The sequence below is a fragment of the Manis pentadactyla genome, chromosome 6, assembly GCF_030020395.1.
Source record: "Manis pentadactyla isolate mManPen7 chromosome 6, mManPen7.hap1, whole genome shotgun sequence".
NCBI lineage: Eukaryota > Metazoa > Chordata > Mammalia > Pholidota > Manidae > Manis > Manis pentadactyla.
The window spans coordinates 146,739,493-146,762,755 of NC_080024.1; the positions used below are offsets into that span (position 1 = coordinate 146,739,493).

The 23,263-nt window shown below is 42.9% G+C and overlaps 1 protein-coding gene across 3 annotated transcripts in view; it reads right to left on the reverse strand.

The window, feature by feature from the left end:
• BCL2 (BCL2 apoptosis regulator) overlaps positions 1 to 23,263 on the reverse strand; it is a 214,686-nt gene that overhangs the window by 188,810 nt on the left and 2,613 nt on the right. The window lies entirely within an intron of this gene.

Here is a 23,263-nt window from a genome sequence, read left to right on the forward strand (position 1 = left end):
ATGAGGCTGATTTTCTGCTAGTGTCAAATTTTGGAGCTGCATCTGCTTCATTTTCATTCTTCAATTATTTGTTCAAAGACTCTAAGTTGTTCCCCAAATGTGCTATTATTTTGACTGGGGAGATAGAAGTTCAGGGTTAGAAAAGAAAAACCGTACATGTTTCAAAAAGTCGGCACTCTTCTTATCGAAGACTCACATGGCCACAGTGTTGATGGGAACGTTACCTAGCTGGACAGCTACCGCCACACGTACTGTCACACATGGCCTGACGCTCTCTAGCAGGTCACCAATAGCTCTGGAAACCAGCACGCATCAGATGTCAGTGGACATGATTCACAGAAAGTGAAACAAACAGAGCTCTTACCCTCTCGGAGTGTGCGATTTAAACCAAGCAGTCCTATCACAACCTGTAGAAACATACAAACGAGCACATTCAACTGCACAAAGGCAAGCAAATAACCTTTGAACTACTTAGTTCATTTGGACCTTTTTTGGTCACACTACCCAACAGGGCCCTGGTGGTGGGGGGCTCGTGAAGGTCCTTTTTTTTCCTCCATAAAATGGAAAAAACTGCTCAGAGAATTTTTAGATGTATTTTTTTCTCAGGTAGGAAGTGGAAGACTACCAGACTGAAAGAGACACAGAATCTAGCTTATGTCTCTTTTTCTTACTCTTAGACTCCTAAACAAAGAAATGAATTTGTAAGAGAAGAGAACCCCACAGAAAGGAAGTTCAATTGGAGAAGCCACTTCAAAGCAGGGCCGTGCTCACAGGGGAGCAATGCCATGGAAAAATCCGAGGTGGCTGCATTGGGAGGGTAGAGACGCAGCGTCAGGACAAGACCTAATGGAAGACGAAGAGGTCAACTGCAGTGGCTCTAGTAGATAGGTCTGGGGGCAGTTTATAATGACACAGAAACCTACAAAACAGTTGATTTGTTTTTCAGAAAAATGCTGGAACGACTCAGCACAAGACCAAAAACATTGTAGCCAATCCTTAAAAAGATGGACATGTTCAAGGTTATTACTGCAGGTGCCAGTTTGCCTGGGACCATCCCAGGTCCCCTTGATGTCTCAGCGTAACAACGAACAACACCTGTCTTCACTCTCACAAGCAGCCCAGCTTGGACAATACACTTTATGGTCATCCTATATATGCAAGAAATGCCTGTCTAATAGGTTAAGGTGAACACTGAAACAAAACACTAAATTATAGAAAGGCTTTCCTTCTGAATGGCACAACATATTTAACAAATTATCCAGACTGCATATGTTGCACTTACATGTACAGTGTGCTAGGTGGGGAGCTGCGTTCTGATCATATAAAGAGGGGGGCTCGCCCACAGAAGGGCTGACGCAGGCACCACCGTGCTCCGTGCCGCCTCCTTCAGTCCCGCCCGGCCAGAGCATCCACGAGCAGCAGGAGGGTGAGCCCAGTTTAATCACGTGAAATCAAAATATGTCTCCAGACCGCACTACCCAGAATGAAATGCTCTCTGATCCACTGAACATTTTAGACCAAAACACTCAAACCCTGAACACTCAAAGTGTTTGTACTTCTCTTTTTTGGAGTTCTGAAGGGAGGGTGGGGTGCTGCACAGAATAACAATTGCAGCGTAGGAAAATCCCCAGCGCACAGGCAGACACCTGCTTTCTCTTCTCCTCCCCACCAAGCAAAATAATCACAAACAGTTCTTGACAAGGTGGCCTCCACAGGTTTGTCGTTTGACCAGAGTGACCGGGAAGAAAATGTGCGTGTGCTGGGCCGAGCCGAGTGAGCGTGGGCTGGGAGGCGGGCATATCCCTGGGCCGGGGGCCGCAGGCTGAAAGGAAGGGCGGCGCAGGAGCACGGTGCCAAGGGGACTCTAGTATTAGGAGTATTTGCAAGTGTGTTTGCATGGGGCCAGAGGAAAATAAGTGCATACAGAAATCACCATGACCACCTTTTCTCCAGTCCACACACAAACCCAAAGGAAAATGGGGTCCAACTTGCAAAGTCCCATTTCAAAATTTTAACCAAGATTGTCAAACGGGAAAGGCGTGACTAGATCTTGTGAATTCAGGCCAACAGTTCCTCACTGTTACAGAAGCAGATTCCTTCCCCTGCTCCTGATCCTCTACGGGTACCAATTATGAAACAATTCATCTGTAGATATCTTTTTCAAGAACTAGCTGCCTACCAGAGATCTTCTACATTTTTAAATTTTTTCCCCAAACCTAGCGTCTCCTCGCCACGTGACATCACTATGCTGGGAACTGGCAGAGGAAAAGCCTGTCATTCTTAAAACATGAAGAGAATAATTCAGCACTTTTGCTGTGATCACAGAGAATGCAATTAATACACTGGCTGCCTTGGTATGTAGACCAAACCTTCTGCCACAGTGTTTCGTGGTGCGGCTGTCTAGGGCAGCTCTGCCAATCTTTTCATTCCAGCAGAACTGATGCCAGGCTACTGAGTGTTCAGCAAAGGACAACGAGGCGGAAGAGGCGGTGCACCCCTCCGTGGGGGAATGTGCCCCTGCGGAATACAAAGCTCTCTCAAGATCTGAGGGCTTCTGTCTCCCTACACCTACTAAATGCAATGAAAATATAGTTTTTGAAAAGAAAAAAGTTGAATTCTCATGTGGCTCATCTAAGGAAGGCCCAGAAGCTTTTTTAATTCATAGGAAGGACAAGGCAGAGAGAGAAAATAGTTGCAGATGGAGGACAAGCAGTGATTTACTAAAGAATATGATCAATGTGGGAGAATTACTACATGCGTAACACTAGAATCTCAAGATATAAGGTAAGAAAGTATGACTCACAGAAAATATAAGAATAAGGAGAACAGAGAAAGCTGAGAAAGAGAGGTAGATATAAATGTTTTCAGATATTACACAACAGTGCGTGTGTACTGGCTACGGCTGTAAGGGTATCCTACACTCAACCCCTTTCTCATTCAGCGTCATTAGAATGATCCAAGCCAATGCTCGTGCTCACTATAGATGTCTGCACCCTGACTGTATCAGACAAAAGAAAGAAAAGCAGCATGAACCAACCCTCTTGCTTCCACTGATACTTATTAATACTTTTCTTTCTGATTCTCTGGCCTTTAAAACTCATAGAGTTTTAGTGAGAGGCCGTCCAACCCAACTCTCTCCTTTTCAGATGAAGAAACTGAGGCTCAGAAAAGTGTGTGTGCGATGTGCCCGAACAACAAGGTCCTGGGGAAGCCAGCAGGGCACAGCCAAAGCCCTAAGTGCCCTCACGACCGTGCCGACCGCACCGCCACACCACCTCTGACACCAGGCCTTGATGGCTTTTTCCTTCTTCCCTACAGGTGAGCCTCCCCACCCTTTGTCTGTACTGGCTGTGTGATATTGTGATATAGTAAGAAGAAATATATATTTGGTCTTTGTCTCTGATTCCTGGCACAGAGCTCCTAAAACCCCCATAATTTCTTGAGTGACAGGGCTGAAAGGAGCATCTTTTATTATAATATTCGGCCTCTGTCTCCAGTTCCTGACTCAAGAGCTTCTAAGACCCTTGGAAACTCCAGAGTGATTACATCTTTTGTATGCTCATCAGATGACTGGTGGCTGGGGACCCCGAGATAGCTTTGGGATGGGGCTGGACCCTAGGAAGATCAAGGTAGGATAGGCAGGATGGAACTTGTGGGCCCACCCCAACCTGCCGGAGAGGGGAGAGGGGTTGGAGACTGGGCTAATCACCAATGACCTGTGGTTTAATCAGTCATGCCTTCCTAATGAAACCTCCATTAAAAGCCCCAAATTATGGGGTTCCAAGAGCCTTGTTTGGTGAACAGATTGAGGTGCTGGAAAGACGGCACAGCCAGAGAGGGATGCAAGCTTCGGGCCCCCTCCCACACACCTTGCCCTGTTTATCTCTTCTATTTGGCTGTTTTCCTGGGTTGTAGTCTTTATAACAAAACTGTCACAGTAAGTAAAGTATATTCCTGAGTCCTGTGAATGTTAGGAAGGGGTTGTAGGCACCTTTGATTTATAGTGGGTGGGTCTGAAGTATGGGTGGTCCAGACTTGCAACTGGTGTCCAGGTTGGGGGATTCTTGTGGGACTGAACCCTTAACTTGTGAGATCTGATGATAGCTCCAGGTAGTGTCAAAATTAAATTAAATTAAATTGTAGGACACCTAACTGATGTCCAGGGATTTGGAGAATTGGTTGCTGGTCTGAGGAAAGCCCCTACACATTTGGTGTCAGACGTGTTTGGAGTCACAGAACTCAGGAGTGATTTCCTGGATCCGATCCCTTGCGTCTTTCATTCCAGGTAGCTGCTTTGTCCCTCCACCCCATGGATGAGTGTCTCTCTATCCCTTGGAGGATAAAACTCAACCTTGGGCCTTTCTGACACTTGAGATTCACGCAGCCAGGAATTTGATGTGATAATAACTGACTTCCAAAAGAAGAAAACATCCCCTTGTCATGATATAACATGCTCTAACCCTCTTCTGGCCTAGACCTGACGGGTCCAAAAACTCAATGTGAGTCTAACCTTTCCATTGACTACTGGCTACCATCTTTGATTGATGTGTCATATTAGCCAGCTGCAGGACATGTCTGTGCACACATATACACACACACACACATACACTTTAACTTCTAAATAGACCCTTTTCTGTTATCATTGGCATAGAAAAACAAAGAGCATTTCCATGAGTAATTTTCAGTTTATGTCTAATAGGCACTGGCACAGAACTCAAAAGTCTGAAGTTCTATTCCTAGTTCTAACTCTTGGAGCAGGTGGGCCAGCCTCCCTCTTAAAGTTCAACACAAGCTGTAGAAGTATGGCCAGGCCTACCCTCAGTGCACAGGATCAACCAGAACACGGATGTGAATGCACTTCGAAAACAGTGAAGCAACGTACCACAAAACTGTCTAAACTGCACCCCATCTGTGAAGAAAAGGTCTTTCTACCCTCCTATGTAACCATGTCCAAACACGGCAACAAAAGGTGACCACATTTTGTTGGCAACAAAATGGTTAGCAACTTAGACAGGTACTGTCTGATAGAAATATAATGTGAGCCACGTATGTGATTTAAAATTTTCTAGTGGCCACATTTAAGATATTTTACTTAAGCCAACATACCCAAATATCATTTCAATATACAATTTTTAAAAATTTGCAATAAAATATTTTGCATTCATTTTTTTCATACTAAGTTTTTGAAGTCTGGTATATATTTTACACTCCAGTCACATCTCCATTCTGACTGGCCACATTTCACATGCCCAGTAGCCATACATGTCGTGCGGCTGCATACAGGACCCTGCCCGAGTAGATTTCAGACAGAGTTATGGCTTCACTTGGATGGTGCAGAGAAGCCTTTTTCCGGTGCCTAGCACAGTGCCTTGCAGTGAGTAAATGCCCAATCAACATGTGTGGGAGGCATGTGTGTTGGAATATGTACTGTGATCACAGAACATCTTTGGGAGAAGGAGAGGAATAAAGGACATTACACAGCATTAGTCTATGCTGATATTTTCCTGTTGTTTTCACTTGCAGGCTGCCCTGGGGAAGCTGTTACACATGATGAAGCTCTAGGAAAGGTCTCTGTTGATGGTGTGAGCCATTCCTTCTCAAAGGATCTTCAGCCTGCCCTGCGGCCGACTCATCCTGGCCACGGCTAACAGCCCAGGGAGACGGCTAGAAGCAGATGAGTATGTGTCCCTGGGTGCCACATTACCGAGAAGTCATTTATATTCTGCTCAGCAATTTGCATAAAATTGGAGCCAAGAGAGCTTGGCTGGGTTTCCAGGCCACACTCCTTCTTCACGCTGCTATGCCATCGCTATTTTTCATCATTTATGAGGGTGGTGGAGCAAGACAGACCCTCAGAATTAGCAGAAAAATGGAATCCCTTCTCCACACTGACATGGAAATCAGCGCCCTCTGGGGTAAACGAGCAAAGGGACTTCATGTCATCGGGCCACGGCACCCTTTGTTATGACAAGAGTTTATTTTATATGACTGTGACCTATGACATGAAAATACAGCTTCAGTTGGGGTTGTAATGATCCATGACAGCACACACACCTGAACACTGCGGAGCTCAGATTCCAGCCCAAGGGCCACCTGGGAAACCAGACTCACCACCCTTCATTCCAGAAAGCCCCAGCTTCCCATCCCAAAGCAATGTTTGCCCTAAAGGGCCCCTTCTCCTTTTAGCTGGGCATGTTGGGGGCCAACTCCAGACACAGTGCACACGCTCTGCTCTCTTCTTTTCAAACTCGGCGGCCCAACCGGCAGATACCAAGTGAGCGAAGTAAATGACACAATAGAGAAGGCAAGTGTGGAAGGAAAACACACAGAAAACAATCTGATGCGAGTTTACATTTTGTTATTTTTGTCTCAACTGCCTATCTCTTTCTAGGACTATTTCCCAGAGAAATTCCATTTTCATTACAAAACTGGTTTCTTACGCCAGGGAAAAGACAGTGGTGCTGTTACTATTGCCATTGTTATTCTACTAAGGTCATCTCAGATGGTGTGTCTACGTGAGATAAATGGTTTCCTCAACAGGCTTCTCCGCATCCTGCCTCTGGTTACGTTTGCCCCGAATCATCACTTCTGGGGCCTTGATAGAAACAGCTTCCAGAAACTCCAGAAGGCAGAGGGTTGTGATGAAAAGCAGCAAGTGCTCTATGGATGCCTGGGTTCAAATCCCAGCCCCACCCCTGAAGCAGCTGTCATCAGTCACCTCTCCAAGCCTCCGTGTCCCCATCTACGAGGCCAGGATAAAAGTGAACCAACCTGCCCGCACTGTCGTAAGAAATAAACACGCTACTGTAGACAGAACATTTATAAATTGTCTGGCACACAGTGCATGCCCCGTGAACGTCTACTTTACAGTGGGTATAGCTGGCAGGCCTGGAGCGCTGCTCATAGGCTCGTGCCACATGCACAGCTCGCTGTCCATGAGTCAGTCTGTCAGCCACTTGCTATTTATGGGGCACCCACTGTGTGCTTGCCCTGTGCTAAATATTCAGCAATGGTCAATCACATCCATATCCCTCAACTCCTATGCACAGCCTTGCTGATTCTGTCTCTGAAATATCTTTCAAGGCTGTCTCAACCCAGTGAGAAGATGGGGCAGATGTCCAGGTGTACACTCAGCCCATCTTCCCATCAAGCTTCCCTGCTGCCAATGCCACCAAAAAACCACTACCCACTAGAAACCTTCACTGGCTCTCCACTGCAAGAAATAGCAAATCTAAACTCCTTGCAGAGACATTCGGGGCCTTGGTGAGTCAGCCTTGACTCTGCCCCCCCCACAGCTCCATCTCCTTGCATTCCCCCCACAACCCCTAGTTCTGGTCATACTGACTTACGTACCTTCCCCAAGCATGTCAGACCCTCCCTGACTCTTTATTTGCACATAGTACCCTTTCCCATGCTCCACAGGACAAGTTCCTACGTATCCTTCAAAACCCAGGCCAAATGGCACCTCCTCTGGGAAGTCCTCCTTCACTTTCTCAGAAAAACCTCACTGCATTGTAGTATTTCTGTTTGTGTATCTTGCCCCAGAAGAGTGCCCTCCATGAGGCCAGAGATCACGTCCAGGGACCTAGTGGGCACAGGGAATGTGGAATGAACAAACAACAACCTTTTCCTATACAGCAGTTCCAAACTGAAGTCATGAGGCAGATGCTCAGAGTGAAAGTACTATGAGGCAGGGCTCACAGGAGCCACTGTGTCAGGCTGCAGGGTAGGCCAGCTATTCTAAATATGCAAACAATGTAACTTATGCAGAGAGGGCGATTTAGATAGAGAGATACAGCAAAAACTCCCCCAGACATAACAATATACATATGCACTTGCATCAAGTTCCTCTGAATTCTCTGCTCTAAAAAGTGAGGTAGAAGAAGAAAAGGAACCGAGCAGGTAAGCACATGCCGTCTGATCTTGGCCTATTTGGTTTGTTTCACATTGCTCTCGTTTGCTGCCTCTCTCACTGCATTCTGGAATGAATCATTTCACATAAGTGGATTTTTCAGATGACTGAAGCCTAAACTTTTAAAAAATTTTAACCACTTGGAATGGAGATATTTTTGAAACTTATGACCCACTTTCCCTGAACTCTTCAACTCTTCCTATGGAAAGTAAGCCCGTCGTAATGACTCAGCTGCAGAGTCAGGAGCGCAGAGGACTGACCAGTGCTGGGGCCCAGGGGTAACCTTGAGGGCTGCACAGATCTTCACGACAGTCTGCCCCACCCAGGGCAGTCTCAGATGGCTGTACTGTGTAGTTCCTGGGCTGTTTTTCCTAGCATTTTTATCTTCTTTCTTACAGTCAGACACTTAAAATAGTTTTTCTAATAATTGGCAGGCTCTGCTGCCAACTTAATCCTAATTTGCTGTATTTGTTGTTTCTATTGTCTGGGAAAAAAATGATAACCCATCTTGTAAGAAAGTGTATTTTTTAACTTGGGTGGAAAATTATTCAGCCTTAAAAAGGACTGAAAATCTGACATCTGCTATAACATGGATGAACCTTGATAACATTATGTTGAGTGAAATAAGCTGGATACAAAAAGACACATAGTTTTTTATTCTACTTGCATGAGGGCCCTAGAAGAGTGAGATTCACAGAGACATAAAGTAGTGGTTACCAGGGACAGAGGGTGGGGCGGGGAGCAGGGAAGGAAGGGTTAGTGTTTCATAGGTGCAGAGTTTCCATTTGGGAAGATGAAAAAGTTCTGGAGCTGAATGGTGGGGACGGCTGAACACTGTGAATGTACCTAACGCCGCTGAAATGTACACTTAAAAATGATCAAAATGGTAAACTTTAGGTTATGTATATTTTACCACTATACATGCACATGCACACACACACACAGACATAGAGCAAACCTTTTAAGAATGATGGCCAAGCTCTTATGAGTAATGGAGTAATGGGTGTGTGACTCTTAGTCTATGGACCTTATGACATCCTTCTGCTCCGCGGTGATTGACATTCCTTTCTAGTTCTTAGGTGTGTTTAGGATCATCACAATTGCTAAACAGAGATCTCTGAAGGTGTTAATGGGCTCTGTGGTCATAAAGGCCTTTTATTCACAAATTATAATCCTGGAGACAAGGGGGCCCTCTTCATTTCTACGTGGACATTATGGGCAGTCACGGGGAGAACTGAGGCTAAGAAAGGACCGAGCTTTCTCCTTTTCACGCTGGAAACCTGGGAACCTGTGTGCAGAATCCAAAAAGGTCACATATAAAGCCATTAAAAAACAATATCCTAATTATCTCAAGTCATTAGGAGTTTAAGGACTTGTGAAAATACATAAAGCAGCCTTTTAAATATTATACAGTTGGGTTATAGCTTATAAATTAAACATTTTAGATTATAGTAGACCAACATTTTTAAAGCAGTCTGGTCCATAAAAGAGAGAGGAAATAGCTGGTGGTGTGTTCAGTTCAGCTACCATAAATCCCAGGGTTTGGGGAGCCTGGGGTTGAACTCTGTCTCAATTAATGAAAGGTTACTATTGTCCCTCTGCCTGAATAATAATTTCCCTTCCTTTTTTGCTTCCTTGTGAAATACCATGAAGTTCTACTCTAAAACTCATATAACACCGTGTCCCTGGGAGAAATGTTTAATTCATCTTTTTTACATATATATGTGATTTATTAAACCAACCCCTTAAAACATTATTTCCCCTTCTGAACTTGATTTACTTATTTAGCACATGAAATTAAAATTACATATTTAATCTGTGTGTGTGTTTAATAACACAATGAGATATATAAATTCATGAGAAAGCAGGGGGGAAAAAAGATACAGTTTTAATTTGAAGCTTTTTAAGAGTTTCCTATCTTGTCTGAATTTAGTGTTTAAGTTTCTTTTAAGAACGTGGTTTCCTGGCCCATGGTGAAACTCCCTGAGTCCTGCAAATGAACACAGCAGCCTCCTGGTCAGATGTCGTCATGGAAACACTGCGGTGTTCTAGGCCAAATCTATCCAAATGAAATCGAAGGGGATGGAAATCACTCTCCCTTGATATACCAGTGGTTGCTGAAGGTGGGCATGTTTATGAATAGTGTAAAATTTATAGTTAAATATAATAACAGATACATCATCACCTCGTCAACTTGAGTAACATGTCATTCCACCCAGGGACTCTAGAAAAAACACTCAGGTCATGCCTAAAGTAAGACACGGAAGGGATGAGGCTCCCACTGTAGGTGAAGCCGCAGACTTTTCCCACCTTTTGGTTAAGGCATGAACCAGGTTACCCCCTGGACAGTGAGATCATCTCTCTTGAAGCAGGAAAGCAACTGTGGATTAGTTATTCCAACACACACATGCTGACCCCCCGGGACAGCTTCCGAATCGGGGGTCTGAGCTTGGTGTGAAGCAGGGACTACCACCGACTTTTCAGAGACTATTCACAGACTACGGGAGCCAAAGAAGGGAAGGACAGAAGCAAAACGTTTCCCTTTCTCTCTTTGTTTTTAACTATGAAAAAACTTCTCAAAGTCCATGTTATAAAAGATGTCACCCCCTAGTTACTAAAATAAAGAGGACAGTTTGACTACCTAAAGAAAAATGAGAAAAACCAGAAAGTCACATGCATCAGATTGTTATTTTGAACAGGTTTTTTCTTTTACATTTCAAAACATTTCTTTAAGTTTCCGAGGACATCAGTTACCACTTGGATCGCCTAAAAAAGGATCTGGTTTTGCCTCTTACTTAGCAGAGTTGCTTGATTTTGCAGAACCTCTGTTTCCTCATCTACAATTCCACTTCCTACCCTCAGGAGAGGTTATGGGGGTTAAATAATCTCCTATCCATAAAACTGTACACCCCAGAGTCTGGCACACTTTGGGGTTCAATGAATGCTCGTTTCCTTCCTTCCTCTTGATTTTCAGGGACTGAGACCATTGATTAAAGTGATCAGTGGAAATGGGAAAAATGGAAAGATCTGTAGGGGTAAGCAAAAAGCGCTCCAAACATTTTGCCAAAAATAATAGTCTTTAATTTTATATTGTGCATGGTTTTAAACTGATGTACGGGCTGTATAATACTAATACATGTATTAACTTTGAGGTAGAACACTGTATTTTCAGCTGTTAATTTTAAGAAGCTGCTTAACCTCCTCTGTGTAAAGCCCAACACTACTGGAACTACCACAGAAATGAATGTAAGGATGCTGTCCCACCAGCGCCGCCAGGTCAACCTATGTCCTGCTTACAAAGATATGTTGTAGCCCTTATATTATATTGTTAATTATTGGCCTGTTTACTGTTCCAACTTCTCCACTATGACTAATGAAAGACAGTCAGTTCCAGCGCTCTTCTAGACATTTGCTGAATGAAAGAAATTGAACTAACACAGCTACATGCCCTTTAGACGCTATGGAAATTCTACTGATGCAGGTTCCACGGTGCTTTAAATCCAGTAAAACACTTCAGTTGCCAAAAATGTATGCTGACTCCATAACGAGAGCCCAGTCTTAAAAGTAGATAAAAACATGGGTTGCTACTTAGATACCAACGTCCAAAACCATCATCTGTGTTCATATAATTCCCCTGGCCCCTGTTCAAACAGCCGTTTCCCAGACCCCCCTGTTGAATTTAGAGAACCCTCCCATTTAGCACACTGCTGTCCCCTTAGGAGGAGCTATGTGGTCACGCCCACCCAGCTCACATGCACGCCCACGGGGTCTTGAGCGAACGTGTGAGTGTCCAATGGCAAGAGGTTAGATGCCCCTCCGCTTTGTAAACACGAAACACACTTCCAAACCTGAATCAAAGGAGGTAAAATAAGCTGAAAGGCTGCATTTTTATTTTCCTGAAAATTTTTGAAATAAAAAGCAGTAGCGGATAATGTTTTCCAAAATTAGATACACTTGATGAGGCTTCTATTGAAGGCTCTGGTGTCCTAATGAAAAAGATCCTGAGATCCACGGTGTAAGGAAATACCTCCTGGACTGCCAGTCTGGGACTGAACACCAGCAGTTCTTGGCTTACTGGGTCTCACGTAGCTTTGTTAGCAAAGTTTTCTCTTCACACGGGAAAACAAACAAATAACAAAAGGGGTGTGGGGAAAGGAAGGCAGAGGTGGGAATATGATACCTGCCGTGCCTAGGGAAATCCTGAAGACCAACCCAGCCAACGGGTACAGAATTCCTTTGGAGACTTAAAAATCCTCCATCAGGCAAGAGACCGCTGTGGTCTTTTTCACGGTGCAATGAAAACTGCTTTTCATAATTTAATTCTTTCTTCAAACACACTTTTGTTAACTGGCTGTTAATGAAGATTTATTACAGTGTGAACTCCAACTAAGTTTTTAACCAGGCAATCTAATTTAAGAGAATAGGAAATAAGTAAAAAAATTAAAAAATCTTCTTTATGGCCCTAACAATGTCCATACTGTTTTCAAAATGGTTATAGAAAAAGACCACAGCAATTGAAGAAAAAAGGAGCAATACTTTGAAGCATCCAGTCCATCATTACATCTTCCTAAAAAATCTCTCCGTTCTGGTCCTAATCACCACTCAGAGCTGTCAGCTTCTGTCCAGTCCACTGCCACTCCCCTGGGGCAGGCGCACGGTCTCGCGCTCATTTACGGAGCGAACCTCCGACCTGTCACAAATTTCTCCCCAACCTCATTAACTGAATGAAGGGGAGGCACAGAGACTTTTCTAGAATAAAGCCTTCCACAGTGGTACATATCTGCAGCATCCCCTTCGTGATCAGCCCAGGCCTCTCCACTCCTCACTCCTGCCAGGCTGATGTCTGGGCCCCAGCAGTTCCCCACATGCTCTTGCCTCTGGCCTTTGTTCTAGAGGTTCTGTCTGTTCGCCACACTTTGATTTCCTTCCCACTGTAAGCAGTTCATTCCAGCTCACCCTTCAGGCTTCAACCCCCTTTCCTGGCAAGATGTCCTTGACTCGAATAAATGCCCCCCGTGGTTGATTTTCTTCTCTCCTCGCTCTACCCATGCACCACTGCAGTTGCTATTTGATGAGTGTACATCATGCCCATCTGGTTCCTGCCTCACACTTCCCCAGAGCTTGGCCTACAGATGCACTCATTAAAAAAAAATGTGGGGGGATAAATGAATAACCACTCTCCTGTTCTGCTTTAATTATGTGATCCAGTGCAAAACACACACACACACACACACAATTATTCTCTAGAAAACAGAGATGCAAGTGGATCTTTTATAATAATGAGGACGTCCTTTCCAATTTCATGCTGAGCCAAACAGGTAGAAAGGTTTGAAAGAAGAGTTAAATGTCCCAACTCATATTAAATCCACCCTGTTCGCCCCCTGCTCCCAGTCTCCACATCTTAAAATCACTCATTCACTCATTGGTCATGCCCTTTCAGGATTCCTTACAAAAGGTATTTTCAATTTCCATTTGACATGTACTTTCATCAGTTAATTTTTAATTGAGCCAAATATTAAATGCTCACACTAACCAGACAAAGCGTGTTTAGCTACTGATTCGCAGTGACAGCTTGTGTTATTCTCACACACAGGCCAAGCATGAAATAGAAAACTAATAACCCCTTAAGTGTATTCTCGAAGTATCATTTATGGGAAAGAAAACTGCATTCAAAGGAAACTTGTGCAATGGATGTCATTTTTTTTTTTCCCAGAGCCACAAGCTGTTACAAAGCAGGAAGGTTCATTTCCTCACGGATACAGACAAACTCAAGAACCCCACTGTCACTGGATGTATTCATTAGGAGGGAATCTGGCAGCAGCACAGGGGACAGATACTTCGGAGAACAGGCCAATTATCTGGGTGTCCTTTATAATTTGAAGTTTCTGAATTCACTCATAGATAAGCCACTTGAAGAGGGTCTGGCAGTGGTAACATAATGCACAGATGGTCACTGAAGAAACCAGGGGGAGGAAGGGCGAGAGAAGAGAATTTGCTTGTGGTTTCATTCATGGGGACAGAGCTGCAAGCTGACACATCCCTCTTTTTAAAAAGCCCCTGGAGAAGTATGGTCAAGCTTCATTACAAGTAAACAAATCATACAGTCTTTCTCAAACAGATGACAAATGATGAGCAATAATGCTTTGAGTTTGCTTCATGCCAAGGGATAAGGATTCTCAAAATACAAATTCCACCAGTTCTTGAAACCACAGAAAGGCTACAGCGCTTGCTTCTGCTGGTACAGAGAACTTAGCCCCAAGCTGCCAGGCCAGCGGTTTGCTCATGACAACTCTGGAGGTCTTCTTGTGGGTCAGGGTCTGGAGCCGTCTAGGAAAGCTAAGCTCTGATTTTGTTTTGAGAGTAGAACTCAGGATCCTTCTTCCTGTGTGTTTTATGCTATAGTTCTTTTTCATCTGAGCGATACAACACTAATCAGAAGGGAGAAACCACCTTGTTTCCACAGTGAGAACCTTGGACAAGCACTGGTTCTTTTAACAATAGGTGATGAGTAGTCTCGGACATCAAGGCTTTCAGAGTCTGGACTGGGCTTGAGATTTGAAATAGGAGGACAGAGAGCAACTGTGCACATATATGTAGATTGCATGTATTCATTCTTTGTATAGTAGATATAATGTGACAATCGAGAGGCTAGTGTCTAATATTAGCATGATGGGCTTTTATTAAAGTTGAATGTTTAATACAAAGCAAAATCTAGAAGATTCTCCTTAGGTGTGAATGACATTGTCAATTCAATGATGTAGGAAATCAAAACACTTAATAGGTGTTCTTCTTTTTTCATTTCTATTAAGTATTAGTATATCTGTGGGATAGGACATTTGGAATACACACACACACACACACACACACACACACACACACTATAATATGGTAATAAGGGGAGGGAGAGAACATTAGTTGGTTAGGAAGAGTTAGATGTCCAAAGTGCACCTATCACAACTATTTTACTAATTAATTCATTCAGTAAGCAGTCATGGGCACTATCTACCATGCTAGGTGCAGGTTAAATTTAATAGGAGAAATATCTTATTAAATAAGGAAGTACCAGGACAGAAGAACACTGATTTTATAAGCCTTCCACAAACAGGGGATACTATTAGGATATCGGAAAAATGCAAATTGGACTCAAGTGGAATTATTTTTTAAGTAGATAAACTGGTCGTGGGGAGCCACGTTTGAACAGTGAAACTCCAAGTTATTCACCTTAATCCAATCCACAGAAGTCTACAGAAGATGGTGGGGAAAGAGTAGCATTAAAAGAAGGCAGAATCAGCAGTGGAGTTAGGGCCACTTTAGGAAATGAAAGAAGAGAACGAACAGGAAATCTACATGGTTTCGGAGAAAAGCCATATGCTGTATCCCAGCCTCAGCTTCTCTCCTGAACTCCAGATCCTCAAGGCCAGCCGCTGCTGGGCACGTCTGCTTGGGTATCCACACCGAAGCCCAAGTTGAAAATGTCCCTGAATTAATTTCCTCTCATTCACCCGACAAAACAGCATTCCCATTTTTCCATCTGGGTTTTGAACCACCTGGGTTTCGAACTTGAGTCCTCTGCTTCTTTCCCTCCATTCCGCCCTCCTCACACTCAACCCATCGCCACCCTTTGCCTCCACTGCCGCGCTCTCCTCCACCTCTGCCCTGTCTTGTCTATTCCCCTTGCCAGCACCAGGGTTGGACCTCCCGCTTGGCCTCCTGCTACCCAGCCTCAGTTATTGTCAATCTCCTGCAGGCCCACACATCCGCCTTCTCTCAGAACTCTCCCAACATATGCTTTTAACACCTACCGACTTAAATACAAACCTCTCAACTTAGGACCCGGTGTTATCTCACAAGAGATCTCTAGGTCCCGTCAAATCAGACTCTACAATTCCCCGATCACGCCTCATTTACTCCTGCCTGCTTGGACTGCTCAAGTCCAGTTACCCAAAATGCCCTCTCCCTGTACCTCCCACCTACGCTCTCCCGCATGAAACTCTTCCGGAGCCCCCTCTGGCTGGATGGGATCTCTCTGGGCACTACAGAGTGTCAAGGATTACAGCAATTTACATACCTATCTTAGTCTCACTACTGGTTGGTAAGTTCCTTGAAGGCAAAGGGTATCTTACACAATTTTTTACTCACCTAAAACACCTGGCAGGCAGCTCTGCACATAGTGGGGCCTTAATAAGTGTTTTTCAATGAAAACAGTTAATGCTATGCTAAATAAAAAGATCTTTGTAACCCTTTCCATTTCCAATACTGCCCTTGTTACTAGGAACTCAAAGTTAAGTTTTGTGAACAATAGCTCATTTTCCTTAACACTTCTTTGTTTTCTTCTTATACTGTTACTTTAACATGTAGTAAGGGACTCTGCCTCACTATGCTTATAATATTGTTATAAAACAGTTCAAGCCACCTCTGAAACTTTTCAGTGTTAGAGAGAGAGAGAGATGCTGGCAAGAATTCATAAAGGAAAGAGCTAGGAGATAGTCCTGAAATTTTGGCCACCGAAGTCCCAACTGGCATTCTTTATGGACCTTTTTTTCCCAAAGAGATAAAAAACCAGTATCTAAAGCTCATGATATCATTTGTAATTCATTTTACTCCTATCCTAATTGTAAGGAGGCAATTATATACAGCATTGAACTGGGAGGGTTAAGTATTTGTCCCATATTCCCTCAGAATATTCTAAGACAGCTGAGTGAAATAGTTGGCTGCAATTATATTTCAGAGCTAGTTTTTACATAGATATAACATCCATCGTGTTGTAAAGATTGTAAAGCAGAAGAAATCTTAGTTATCAGCTGAGAAGAGTTGAGAAAAGTCAAGAAAAGATGACTTGCCAACGTCGATCCTTTGGTGCTCCAAGCACTTAAAGTCATAAACTCTCCACCCTCTTCCTTAACAAAAGACAGCTAAAAATAAAGAAATATAATAACTGGAACTGTCACAAGAAAGATGTATTGGTCTCAGTGGAAAAATCTTCCTTGAAGAATTAAAGCTTCACTTGACACAGTGGGTCCTTGGATTGTTTTCCGGAGACATAGTGAAGAGGAGAGTGGAGTCAGTCATAAGCTTCTGACTCACTACGTTGAAACCCCAGAGGGCTGATGAGCTGATTATTAACTAAAAATGGAATATGGCTCTATCCCTGAGATTCTGAAGGCAAAACAAGGAGCAGAAAGGAAGCACAAATTTTCCAAATAGAGTTTCCCAGGGAAGTACATGCGCCATGTCCAATGCGTAAGACGGGCACATTCCATCCTGAACTTTCTCATAGCACCTGTCCATTGCCCAAAAAAAAATCACCCAACTAGCTCTTATATTTGCTATAAATGGCCACGCCAGCATAGTAGGGAGATTCCCTTTTAAACATGTTTAAGGGGGCATTTGGGGAAGTAGTCTTTAGTCTAAGCTATTTTAGTTACGTTTGGCTAGTCAAAACTTACCTAAGGCTAGAGTATAACCCCACTCTAATCTCACACTGCAGAGATCAGAGCAAGTACACATTCTGCCTGCAGATTCTATCTTTTCCCTGCACAAGGTTGGAATTCATGATGGAGGGAAACTATCGTATCTGTTGGCAGAATTTGCCTAGCCCTGCTGTAGCAAGACTGGAGTAGGGGTGATATTCTAGCTTTGATCAGACCCCCTCTGCTCCCTCTTGCTGGTCTCATGGCATAACGCTCTTTTCCTCAGGTGAATCCTTCCCTTCAGGTGTCAGCAGGTATAAAGGAGCTGCACTGGGAAGTCTCCCTGCGGTAGGATGACAGGCAGGGAGGGCACAGTCATGGGGATTGGGGTGAGCGGATGAGAAAGCCCCAGCAGCTTTGGACAGATAGAAATAATCATTCAATCAGCATTCTCACTGAAGGACCGCTGGGCTTGTGTTTTGTTTGGCAAGGAGACAGCAGAGAAATCATGTTGGCACTACAGAGTTAGGCATATAACAGAACAAGCAGCAACCTACAAAAATACTTCAAAAAATGAAAATGGCTTTGCTGTAATTTCAGAAGTTTTATAATCTCCGTTTAAAGAAAAAGAGCCACAAGCACAAGAAGTTAGCTGGTAAACAAACACCTGCCCTTCAAGAACATGAATGCCACAGCAGGCTGGGAATGTCCACCAATAGCATTTTGGAAGAAAAGCCTTCTAATAAACAGAACAACACTATAACCCAAACCCAAAACAAAACAAAAGCTTTTTTAACCTCTCCCAAAGGAAGACCCCTGTTCTGGTTCAAAGTCAACTTGCATTATTCAGTGTACAAGAATGATTTTAAGAAAGGCAGTTCTTTGAAGTAAGCTATGATCATCATTCTAATCGGAGCCTTGTGCAGACTAGTGTTTATTAAGTCTTCCTAATGTGTATGTGGAGTGCTTAATGGGAAAATATCTAATAAGGGAACTCCCCCTGCCTTTCAGTTCTCTTAAGCATGTATCTGTGTTATGCAGTATTTTTGAAGCTATCTGCATTTCTCCTCCTATTTAAAACAGGCCTAACGCACACATGAACAGCCATATGGTTAGAAATAACTTAGACAGAGATTGAGGTGTATGCAAAATAACATATACTTAGTTTTTTTTTTTCTTTCCCCTCTAAATCTGAGAGTCTAGGATCACACTTACAGGGCTGGCGGTGACTGTGTTTACTAAGACACTTACAGCACAAGCCTGTGAGGTCATCCACGACAGGGGTAAAGCTCTCCTTCCTTACCCTCCACCTAACCCGGGGCTGGGCACATGTAAGACTCGCCAGCATGTCGGTCAAGTGATGGCCTCAGCCCTCGGATGATTTTCCTTTTTAATCCCATTTATACGTAAAACACTAATTTTGTTTGTATCAAACGAAGAGGAATGAAAGAGAAGCTTCAGACTGAAGTGAATTCACTCAGTGGTCTCCTGTACGTAGCGGGGCAAAAGGGTGAACAGCTTGCGAGGTTACTGCCGTACCTGAATAAGGTGATATTAGATTACCTTAAAAAGGTTTAACAGAACCTTTGAACCTCAAATACAATATATCTCTGGGGGGAAAAAAACCTTTCTACTTGTACACTACAAAGACAGTGTTGTTTTTCTAGCACAAATGCACTTCTGCTGAAACAGTGCTTTGCTCAACTACTGCTAAGACATGATGACTGGCCTTAGGGATGGGTGTGGGGAAGCGGCCAGTAGAAGAGACCACTATTATGATACCTGGCACCCAAACACCTGCTTTAGAGTGGTCCTCCAAAAAGCTGACTAGTTCTAGGAATAGAGAGAAGAAAAAATCGGTGTCTTCCTGTTACCTGGTGTGCTGTGTGGCCTAATGCCATTTAAGCAATCTGAAATGTACCAGTTCAATCAAAGATTGCTAAAAAAGATCAATCAGTTTTCACTAGAAAGCACAGCTTAAACTAACAGGATGCACAAAAGAAAACCATGTTTTCGAAAGGTACTAAATAGCAGCGAACACTTGAAGGCCCTACAACAGAAAAGAAAACTGAGTGAACTATAAAAGCTTACAAAGGTCCCCAAATACAATCACTCACCAGCAAATGTCTAGCAAATCAATTATTGAGAAGCATCATGTGATTCTTAGCAGGCAGGGAGATGCACTTTTCCAAGGAAAGTTCGTCATTAAATATATTAAGACTGGATCATCTTCAGGCTATTTTTAATCCCATCATTTTGCTGCCAAAAGTGGCCATAAGCAGCCTCTACTTGGTCCCTAGAAAAATGAAGCTTTTTCCCATATTTTGTACACTGGCATGAGTATGGTATTGCTCTCCAGTTAATCAAACATTTTGGTGGATGTGGATTACATACAGAAGAGAGAAACTGCCTGCTGACCAGCTAATAAAAAGGAAGCTGACCTCTGCTAGATGTGGGGAAGTCAGTCCCTGTCTTCCTAAACTGCAAAAAGAAAAAGCTGTGCCACCTTCTCACCAGCACAATGAAACCAGTCTCCTGGTTAAGCCATCACATTCCCTCAGGGGTCCACATCGCACTCTCTTCTGAGACAACAAAGATAAATGCTGTCCTGATGCTCATTTTGAAGAGTGCCATCTATTTTTACTAACCATTCAACTTGCCTGAATCTCAACTCATTGCTTGCAAGAGCCCATTTACCTTGGAAGCAGTCTCAGGGCCACTAAACTCCTCCACAGAATTTAAACGGTGTTACATGTTTTACAATAATAACCAGTGGAGCTATTAAAGGAGCCAAATCCCCTGCCTTTAACTGGAGTAGAAAAGCTACCTTACTTTAATGGGGTCACTAATGCCCATACAAATTGTATAGCTACCATGAAAACCATCCTTGAGAAGACCGAGTTTGTAGTAGTTTATATCTTGTCTCTCTTTCATTCTAACCCATTTCTTCTAAGGGTCAGCTTATGCTAATGGACAACTGGGAAAAATCCAGTATTCCAAGTAATGCTATGGATCCGTGAGGCCACCAGAGAGAGACACTGCAGGATCCATCCCAGAGCAGCATCCTTCCTAAAAGATGTCCCCAAGAGTCAATGGTAGATGATAGTAGCCAGCACCTCTAACTTTAATGTGTATATGAACATCTGTAAACTGTGTGAACTGCAGATTCTGACTCAGTAGCTCTGGGGTGGGACCTGAGGTTCTGCATCTTCAAGAAGCTCCCAGGCGATGCCCGTGCTGCTGGTCTGTGAACCACACTTTGAGCAAGCAACAGGGTTTTAGACATTTCCTAGAACTGTCTGGCTGTTCCCTCTGTCCTGTGTCTCTCTGGATGCACACAATGCTTTATTCAGACTTAGGAATAATGCCACACTCCACTCTATAACTGATTTCTTCTGTAGTCTTTAGTTTGTAACTTCTAGGACCATCTCTCAGACACCTCTCATTCCAAGATTCCAAGGCCCTGCTTTCTCCAAGTTATGGAACATGGAATACAAACAGTTTTCCTCAGCCTCAGAAGGTTCTGGTTTTGCAGCAGCAGCAGTGAAGGAAAAAAAAGGATTAAAGTCTAAAGCCCCCATTAGTACATATGCGGTAGATAAACTGATATGCCGAGTCCTGGAAACAGTGCATGTCAAATGTCAAAAGAATGTGCTAGCTCTCTTTTGAAACTTTACCATTGTTACTAAGAGTACTTTACACCATAAGATGCAACATATTTCTAGAGATGCAAGCCTGATACAAATTTGGAGGAAAATGCCAAATGCCCAAAATAAAAACTGAGAACAATAATGCACATTTGAAAGGATAGGAAAATCATTTATAACTCCCAAATGCTACCACTCATTCCAAAGTGTCCATTTATGATTGCATTTCTTGATTATACTTCTTTTTTTTTTTTGCCAAACTCCTGTTTTCCTATATAGTCATCCATCTATATGTTGCCCTGAAAACTACGTGTTTTACCATTAGCCGTTTGTGCTTCTGTATGATTTATTTTTACTATAAGGGGATTTGTCAAAAAATTTTTATCATGTATGTCATTGTGGTTTGGCATCATAAAATGTAGCCTCTACATTTATCAACCTCAGATACCTGTTGACCACAAAGATAGGCTCTACTACAAACACTCCATTTTGAAGAAGAAAAGCTTAGCCTTCACTTAAAAGAAAATTCAGCTGTATGAGATGTTAATACGCTACAAGTCAGCAACACAGATCTTAATTTCTATCATAAACATATGTTTCTGTTCCCCATCTTTTTATTAAATTACTCTGTAGACAAGTTATTACTTTGGATTTCTTTCAACTAGAAAGAAAAATTTTTAATATTTTTTTCATAAAAATATTAAATAATAAAACTGTTAAGTCAGTTTTACTTTGGTCTTAAAAAGGATCATTTTGGAGTCTGGAAATCCCAACCTCTTCGGTGATGGTTAAAAATAAAACCACCTATTTAACCAAAACAAACATAACAAAAATATTCTTTTCAGCCTTTAGTGAATTCTTCCAGAATTACTAAAGATCTGACAACACAGATCTCAAAAACAAACAAACAAGTCACAAAGAACATTTACATTTTAGAGGTACCAATGGGAATATTTTACTTCTAAACATTGAGCAATGGTATCAGTATTTTGTCAATTTTGGCAAAGTAGGATCAGCTATTCATGTCAGTCATCTATTTTCTTGGCTTTTTTTCTTTTTGGCCCCTTAATACTAGCACATTTTGTAAACTGTAGTAAAATCTGTAATGTGCTTCTGGAAATCAAATCCACTTGTGGTGATTTCTAGGCTCTTTGCTCCTGGTAGGTCCTATAACATCAGTAATCCCCCCAGAGACTGTCAAAGGAAGCACTGAACTGCATCCTTTTTCAAAGATGATTTTTCAGATTAAAACCAAAAGTCTGAAGAATTTTTCAGATAAAAATTATCCCTTTTACTTTTTCCTAAGTCAGTAATTTTAGATATGTGGTATAGGTCTCAATTTACAAATCTTCAGTCTTAGGATCTGTACCTCCTGCTCCAAAGAATTACACACACAAAAAGAACTTGAGGGCAACATGATGGAAGCTCTGCGCAGAACCAAAAAAAGTCATCTCACAGATGTGTTTCAAAACCACAGGTATCGATCACTTCAACTGAAGTCAGTGCATGAGGGAATCCATAGCTAATAATTCATCTAAGCCTTATTATAGATTCTGCAGATACAAGTGTTTTTTTTTTCCAGTGGAAGAGACCACTGAATGATTCTAGGTGGTGCAAAGTAAAAGACACTAAAACTCCAGTGAACTTCAAAATCACACAGCAGCCATAGAAATAATACACAAAGCACTGCAGCCAGTGGAAATTGTCAGTGATGAGAGAAAGCATCCAGTGCCAGATGTTCCTCTAGACACTCAGCCATGCCCACTGGGAACATGGCATACATTGTAGGTTGGAGTCCCTGGACTTTTGGAAAGTTTTCAAACACAGCTAAGTTTTCCAGGGAAAAGGGCTACACTGGCTTTCCTCTTTAGGTAGATTTGACCAAGTGAGTCACAAAAGGCAGGCCTTTGGTTCTTGGATGGAGACTGTTCTAATTGGGTGATTCTAGTGCAAAGAAAGCTCAGGGAAGCTTGTTTAAGATGCAGATTGCCCGGACATTTCATGAGTGGTCCCTGAAGACTCTGATTTCAACAAGCTACACAGGCGGAGTAACTGTGATGCTGGGGGATCCTTGGACCCCCAGCATGAGAAACGCTTCTTATTTATCTTATTTATCTCAAGATCCTACTGGGTAGGAAATGCTGGATCTTTGAATCTCAACAGCTGGCAAGCAAGGAGAACACTTTCGGCGGGAAGAAGGAATGATGGATCACAGCTGGGTTGGCAGGGAGAACTTTGCACAAGGGAAGAGGATGCAAAGCACCAAACAGGATTCTATTTCCCTGGCTCGCAGG